Below are 9,039 nucleotides of genomic sequence, written 5' to 3' on the forward strand. Positions count from 1 at the left end.
TGTTCACATTAACAATGATGAGCACGATTCGTAGTTTGCATTTTCGCTTTAAAATTACATTTTTACCCACTGATGATAAGGGTTGGGGTTTGGGTTCGGGGGTAGAGTTAATAAAATATGCATTTCTGTTTAAAGTATTATATAATTTAGAACAAAAAAATGCAACTTGCTTTTGGTGCCACTCTGTGGACATTTCACCCAGAAACTGAAGCTCACATGGTCCTTACGTTCAACAACACTTCCTGCTTCAGTCACTGGGGGCAGTGCTTCAAATTTGGGTGATCACAGATCGATTTCAGCTCAAGAACTTTCGACCTACTGTTGCCGAATTCTTAGCGTGATCAGTCTGGTTGAGGACAGGTATAATATTACTTACACATTTACTTACACAATTTTCTCCTTGTGGATAAAATGAGTAAAAATTATTATTTTTCATTAAAGAAAAAATCTTACAAGTGAACTTGTAATGACATACTGAAATGAGTTATATCTAGGGACCAGAATATCATAGAGACTTGGGGGTGGGCTCTTTTGATTTTATCCAGTAGACAACTAGCTAAAGTAGCAATCACCGATCACGCATGAGCAACCACCCAGAACATCCTAGCAACTGCATAACAACGAGCTAAAAACCACTCCAAAAGCCTTGGCAATCATATAGCATTGTGCTTGTAACCACCCAAAACACTCTAGCTTCATGGCAACAAGTATCGCAAGGGCAAGCACCACTCACATTTTCTTCAGAAACTATAAAACTCCATTCTTATTAAAAGTGCCGTTAAGTTTAAAACCGGTAAAAGCTATTTTGTAATGGAAACTACAGAGCTCCATGGTTTGGTCAGACACCCAAACCTGTACTGAACTGATTATAGTAGTAAAGTAAACATTATCCAGGCTTGGCTTACAAATGCTATTTTGCTTACAGAATACAAGCCAAGAGGTTCCTTCGAACTGCTGCCCTTTATAAAGGATCTGATGCTTGACACAATTAACAGGAACTGTGGTGCTAAACTAATCTCAAGCAGAATTTCATCAGCACAGCAGAGTTTAAACGTAATAATCTGGCTGTACAAATACACTAGATTTCTGAACATTCGCCAAGTATTCATGTGACACAATTTGGTCATCAACACAACTAAGTAAAATGAATGATTATTACAATAAAGACTATTCTGTTTTGGTCTAATGTATGATGCCTTAGTCCATCTTTGTGGTGACACATAGAAAATGTATCCTGGGTATCGGTACAACTTGTCTGTTCTGTTTTATCCTATATTTTAAGTTTTAGATCAGAAAGTGTTCCTCATAACTATTAAATGGCAACACAGTTTGTAACGTTTAAATGCTATTAAATCCTACAAGTGTGAGGACCTTATAAAATGAAAAGCCTTAAAATGCACCTCTTACAACAACCTAACCTGACAAAATGTCAGCTGCTCATGAAGTTTTAAGCCAGTTTATCTCAGATCATTAGGTTTATTAACTAGAGGTTGGCCGATAGTGGATTTTGCTGATGCCGATAACTAATGTGGTGGAAAAGGCTGATAACCGATTAATCAGCCGATAGTTTTTAAAATCGATTTATAGAATGTTAAACACATTTCTTAATCTTTCCTCACTATGATGGGCTACTATGTCCAAAATGAATAAAATACTAGATGTAGTTAAACCAAAATCCCAATAACCAGAAAGTGTTTTAAATTTGGTTCTTGTGGGACTTTTAATTGTAAACAAGCACAAAACTCACAAGGGGCTCTTATTTTGACATGATGACTTGGCTCTATTACAATGCTCTATATTTAAGTATTTACCAATTAAAGCTTTTTATATTCACTAGATGAAGAGTTTTGTGTATATACACTGATAAGCCAAAACATTATGACCACCTGCCTAATTTGCTGTTGGTCCTCCGCGTGCTGCCAAAAGAGCACCAACACTCCGAGGCATGGACTCTACAAGACCCCCGAGGGTGTCCTGTGGTATCTGGTACCAAGACATTAGCTGCAGATCCTTCAAGTCCTGTAAGCTGTGAGGTGGAGCCACCGTGGATCGGACTTGTTGGTCCAGCACATCCCAAAGAAGCACAATCGAATTGAGATCTGGGGAATTTGGAGGCCAGAGCAACACCTTGAACTCTTCATCAAGTTCCTCAAACCATTCCTGAACAATGTGTGCAGTGTGGCAGGGCGCATTATCCTGCTGAAAGAGGCCACTGCCATCAAGGAATATAATTGCCGTGAAGGGGTGTACCTGGTCTGCAACAATCTTTAGGTAGGTGGCACCTGTCAAATTGACATCCAAATAAATGGCTGGACCCAGGGTTTCCCAGCAGAACATTGACCAAAGCATCACACTCTCTCCACCGGCTTGTCATCTTCCCACAGTGCATCCTGATCCCATCACTTTCCCAGGTAAATGGCGCACACGTACACAGCCATCCACATAATGTAGAGAAAACATGACTCATCGGACCAGGTGACCTTCTTGCACTGCTCCAAGTTCCAGTTCCGACGCTCTCGTGCCCATTGTAGGTGCTTCGATGGTGGATGGGGTCATCATGGGCACTCTGACTGCTCTGCGGCTTCGCAGCCCCTTACGCAACAGGGTGCGATGCACTGTGTGTTGTGACACATTCCTCCCGTTACCATCATTACAATTTTCTGTGACTTGTGCCTCAGTAGACCTTCTGTCAGTTCGGACCAGGCGGGATAGCCTTCGTTGCCCTTGTGCATTGATGATCCTTGGGTGCCCAACACCCTGTCACCAGTTTTTAGTTTGTCCCTCCTCTAACCACTGTCGGTAGGTACTCACCACTGCTGACCGGGAGCCCCCCACAAGCCTTGCCGTTTCAGAATCATAATGTTTTGGCTCATTGGTGTATATTTCACCAGATGAGGTTTAATAAGGAATAAGGTTTATTATTATTCACAAGATATGAACTTGGAGACACGATGTCTGTGTTGACGGGGCACGTTTCTATATAATCTTATTTTTCATTGCATGTCCTTGCTTTCTTTTAGAACACTTATCTAATCAAAATAAGTGAGGATAAAAATATGGATGAATATTGTCAATAATGAATGATGAATCCCCACATGATTGTTTTTATTTCACCTCTAGGAACCACTGTTATATTATAGAACTAAGCCATTCTAACTGTAGACTCCTCCAGCACCTGCCACAGAGGAACACGGAGGAATACAAAATTATCTGCAGCTATCGGCATAATGTAGATTTTTGCTGATAACCGATAGTTTCAAAAAGCAACTATCTGCACAGATTCAGAAAAATCGATAAATCTATCTACCTCTATTATTAACAGCTGATGAGTAATTGTCTAGGTTTCAGATAGATGAATCATTTTAACTCCAATTATTCTTTCCTCCAAGAATTGCATAAACTTGCATAATAGACTACGGATAAAATGAGCACACAGGATCACTAATCCCCCCAAGGGTTCAAAGATGAAACAATCCATGAGATATTTGAAGAGCTTGCAAATGCAAAGTCTACTGCTACAACAATCAGATAACATTATTTGCCCTGTCTAATTGTGCAGATCAGAGCTTTATGTTAAATACTTTAAGGTTTTTATATACTTACACCGATCAGCCACAACATTAAAACCACCTGCCTAATATTGTGTAGGTCCCCCTCGTGCCACCAACCAACCAATCGTGTGGCAGCAGTGCATAAAATCATGCAGATACGGGTCAGGAGCTTCAGTTAATGTTCACATCAACCATCAGAATGGGGGAAAAATTGGATCTCAGTGATTTGGACCATGGTTACAGTATTTCTGTAACTGCTGATCTCCTGGGATTTTCACACACAACAGTCTCTACAATTTACTCCGAATGGTGCCAAAAACAAAAAACCATCCAGTGAGTGGCAGTTCTGTAAATGGAAACACCTTGTTGATGAGAGAAGTCAACAGAGAATGGCCAGACTGGTTCGAACTGACAAAGTCTACGGTAACTCAAATTACTGCTCTGTACAATTGTAGTGAGAAGAATATCATCTCAGAATGCTATTCTGAGATTCGGGTTGGCGCTGTTTTGGTGGCACGAGGAGGACTAATATTAGGCAGGTGCTTTTAATTTTGTAGCTGATCGGTGTAATTTCACTGGAAACACTACAATAATGTTCCATTCATTACCATTAGATAATGCATTAGGTATCATGAACTAACAATAAACAATATATTTTTTAACAGTATTTATTCCTCTTTGTTAATGTTAATTAAAAATACAACTGTTCATAGTCCATTAGCTAATGTTAGCATATACAACTTGAGTTTAAAAATGTATTACTATTTGTTGAAATTAACATTAACCAAGATTAATAAATGCTGTAAATTATTGTAACACTTTACTTGAACAATTTCACATAATCCTCAACACTGCATGTCAAAAATTAACAAACGTTGCCGTTACACTGCAATTATATGTACACTGCAGCTACAGTTTTAGTTTATTTTATAGGCCAGACCTTAAATTACCATAAATAAATTTAAAAAATGTTTTTTTTTCATGCATATATGTAACCAATAGAAGACAGACTAAAGATTATTTCTTCAGTGAATGAAAAATAGCTTGACAGCAACATCTTACAAATTTTCCATTCAATATGACAAGGAGTGCACAAACAGCGGTTTGCTCTGGCTCACTCTAGAATGGTTATTCTCACCTATTTATTTCATAATTTTTTGGCTAAATCACACAGACTCTCATGTACCAGAGTATGAAACATCATCTTGCTATCAAAGTCGTCAAATGTAATTACCGGTAAGTGCACACTGAGTCATATGGACTGAGGGATGGAGAACATTAGTGACATTTGACACTCAAAGATTAAATAACAAATCAAGAACATGTCGTTTTGTTCACTCTCAGAATAAATGACCATATCCACAACAAGTAAGATACAGTAAGCACTCTTGTTGTGCCAAAACATGTGTATTTATGTAAATGGGACTTAATGTCAAATGTTTGTCAAAAAGTGACTCTGTTTTCCATAATCCACCCTACTTCATCTTTGCTTAACTTTTCTGTCTTCACAATCTCAATTTTAATCTACATACCAGTTTAAAGGTATGGATGACGTTTTAGTCCTATACAAATATTCAGTATGCGTATTGCGTATCTCAAACTTGTCTGATTTAGGTTCACCCCAGTTGGTTGATAACACTGCGCCTGAAGAGCAACCTTTGTTTGTTGAATATCCCTGTGTTTGACAGTCTGCTAAAAAATACTGCATGTTGCATGCATACTTTGTCCTATCCAGGTTTATTATATGCGAACTGCTCCATAATTTTGAGTCACTTTGTCCTAGAATCACATTGAGTTTTTTTGCACGAAAGTGAAAATGAAAGCATTTAAATGATTATATCAGCCATAACATTTTAAATGAATATATCTTGACAATGTTTTGGAATAGAAACTTCATAATTATATAGTTAGAAAGCTCAGACTTTCCTTCGTACCTATAGTGAAGAAACCACACACTTCACTTTTAACAATACATTTGCAAATAATACATTGTGAAATAAGAAACTTGAGACCACACAGAGAATCTAAGAATTTTATTCTGATTGTTCGCACAGATTTTCTGCCTTTTAAGCAAACTACTCAGCATGATGGAAGTGTCAGAACAGAGACATGCTGACATGCTGTACAAAGTGAGCCTGATTTCACTAGTTTCAACCGAAGTGACATTTATGCCTTTTGGTTTCCAGATGGGCCCCCTTGGTCTGTGAAATCAGTTTCAAAATGCAAGTATTTTAATATTATGTTGTATTTTTAAGATACTCTTTATATAGCTCTAGGCCTGAACAATAGCAATATTTAAAGACATTACAAACAACAATAATTGAATGACCTGGCACTGCAATCTCATTACTGACTGATATCTGAGGTTAATTCTTTACAGATTTGTTCTCTTTTAACAGGATTAAAGGAAAGCAGTTAAAACAATTACATATTACCTTCTTGCAATATTGATCCTCCTGACAAAATACAGGTTAAAGCATCTCTCATGGGAGTAGATGTAGAGTCAGCACAGGGCAACATTTCTGGACCCTCTCACCCACCACAAAATATTCTAATTCAGTCATTGAATTACAAAACAAATTGTTTGAAATAACTGTGCAGTGTTACTATTTTGAAGTGCCTTATGAATATGATGAGCGTATAGCCTTCATACTGTGCACTCACTTTGCATAAATTTTACTCCAGGAACAGCAGCAGAATGTTTTTTTTTTTTTTTTTCAAAAACAAAGGACTGTTAATATTCATTGACAAGTGACTAATGGTAAAAAATAAACAAATAGCCTAACTGATATTTGTAATTTTGTACTCAACAGATGGGCTTAATGTGTTAATATAGTGTTAATAATTCTAAACCATAAAGGAACATATCACTGCTGAAAATCCCCCATCTTAAACCAGCCAAGGCTGTTTAGTTGGTTTTAGCTCATTTTAACTGGTCTTCCAGCATAAGCAGCTTAAAAGTGCCCACACTGTAAAATCAGATTAATTGACCTTATTTTTAAGGCAATTGGTTTGCTTGATTTTTTAAAGTAAATGTACTTATTTGGCTCAAGTAAACTTAACTTAATTTTTTTTAATTAACATTAATTAGTTACAAGAAAAAGTAATGGATCTGTGATTAAAGTATCATTGTTTTTAATTATTTAAATTGAGATATTTTTGGGGGGGATTTTTCCCCTTTTTTCACCCAATTTGGAATGCCCAATTCCCAATGCACTTTTAAGTCCTTGTTGTCACTTAGTGATTCGCCTCAATCCGGGTGGCTGAGGCCGAATCCCAGCTGCCTCCGCCTCTGAGGCGACCAACCCGCTCATCTTATCACGTGGCTTGTTGAGCGCGTTGCCACGGAGACATAGCGCATGTGGAGGCTTCACGCTATCCACTGCGGCATCCATGCTCAACTCACCACGCGCCCCACCAAGAATGAACCACATTATAGCGACCACGAGGAGGTTGCCCCATGTGACTCTAACCTCCCTAGCAACCGGGCCAATTTGGTTGCTTAGGAGACCTGGCTGGAGTCACTCAGCATGCCCTGGGATTTGAACTAGCGAACTCAAGGGGTGGTAGCCAGTGTCTTTTACCACTGAGCTACCCAGGCCCCTCAAGATATAACACATCTTTAACATTATAAGGGAAATTATGGCAGGACATTCGGTTAGCAATATGGCACATTGAATTATCCTCAGCACTTCTTAGTGCACATAAATCTGCAATTTTGTAAAGTACAATTGAGTAGAGAAGAATGACTTAAATTTAACAGGCTCCAAGTTTACCAGAGTTAACACTAATCACCCTAACAGTGACTTAAAACAAATCACAACAATCAACCAGTTACAACATAACAACTATAGTCATAAAACTATATACATTTTTAAATAATTATTTTTCTATGTATGTTCCCTTATTTTGACCAAACATACATAATTTATAAGGTTTATGGGTATTCCACACAGCCGCAATTTTGTACTTGATAATTTTTAGTTAGTAGTACTCAAAGCCCAAGCTTAAAGAATGTGTATTTTTGAGTTATGATTCCAAAATGTGACAAGTACTGTTTAATTAAGACCACTAAAATGTCTTATTAATGACAATTTTAGGGTTTAGAAAGTAACTGTAACTTAATTAAAACTAGTACTAATAATAATAAAGCTTAAGCTGAGTAAACAATTTATTTATTTATTTATTTTACAATTTGAGATAACTATTAGTATTTACAGTGCAAACCCTCTCTAAAACCTTGGACTGACCAGTCTGGGAGAACACCCAAGACCAGCAAACCAGCTTGGGAGGTTGTAGCTGTTTTTTGTTTGTTTGTTTTTGTTTTGTTTTGTTTTGTTTTTATTGACTTCATGTTAACTGTTTGGAGCAACCTGGGGTTAAATACAATAGTGATAGCTCAAAGAACACTTCTGTGGGTTAAAACAAGAATATTACCAAATATTCAATATTGGGGTGGACCAATGTTAAGATTTTGACAATCTTTCATTGAAAAACCCATATTGATTGACCACTAATCTGAATATTGGGTGTCATTATTTACTCATCTTGGTATTGTTCCAAGCCTGTAGGAATTTCTTTCTTCTGTGGAACACAAAAGGAGATGTTAGGTGGTATGCTAGTCTCAGTCACCAATCACTTTCATTGCATCTTTTCTCCATACAGTGAAAGTGAATGGTGACTTAGGCAGCCATAAATTTGGAACAACATGAGGGTGAGTAAATGACCATTTTCATTTCTGGGTGTTCTACCCCTTTAAGAAATGAATACCCATAACACTTGACAATAAGGTTCCATGTGTTCCAACATTACTTAGGTAACATGAACAATTCTTTTACAGCATTTAGTAGTCTTGCTTAATGTTAATTTCAACATGTACTAATACATATTTAAAATCAAAAGTTGTATTTGTTAGCATTAGTTAATGCACTATGAACTAACAATAAACAATTGTATTTTTGTTAACTAACATGAACTATAATTACTAAATGCTGTAAACATATATATTGTTCATTGTTTGTTCATGATACCTAATGCATTAAGTAATGCTTATGAATGGAACCTTATTGTAAAGTGTTAACAGAATACCCTTACTGTTATTACTAAAGGTTTTCATAAGGTGTTTGTTGCAAATAGGCACTGACTCTTCACCAATTAAACCACATGCATGAAATATTACATGCAGTCAGTAGCAGAGGGGCTAGAAATCCTATTGTCATATTCATTCTGAATGTAGCTGTAGCCTATTGCACACTAACAAAAGCAATTGAAATTTCATTTAAGACCAATTAAAGTTTTTAGACTTTATTCAGTTTTTCAGAACATTAGACAAATGAGGTTAAGCAATCTAAAAGCTTTTATTCTATATTATTAGATATTAGTAGGCTATAAAGCCCCCACTATAAGTAGCCTACAAACTCACTAGGAAACACGAGCTGCATATAGTACTCCAAAAAAATATGAGATGCGCCTGTGTCTGCCTTAATCT

Source organism: Myxocyprinus asiaticus, chromosome 31, assembly GCF_019703515.2.
Source record: "Myxocyprinus asiaticus isolate MX2 ecotype Aquarium Trade chromosome 31, UBuf_Myxa_2, whole genome shotgun sequence".
In the NCBI taxonomy this organism is placed as follows: Eukaryota; Metazoa; Chordata; class Actinopteri; order Cypriniformes; family Catostomidae; genus Myxocyprinus; species Myxocyprinus asiaticus.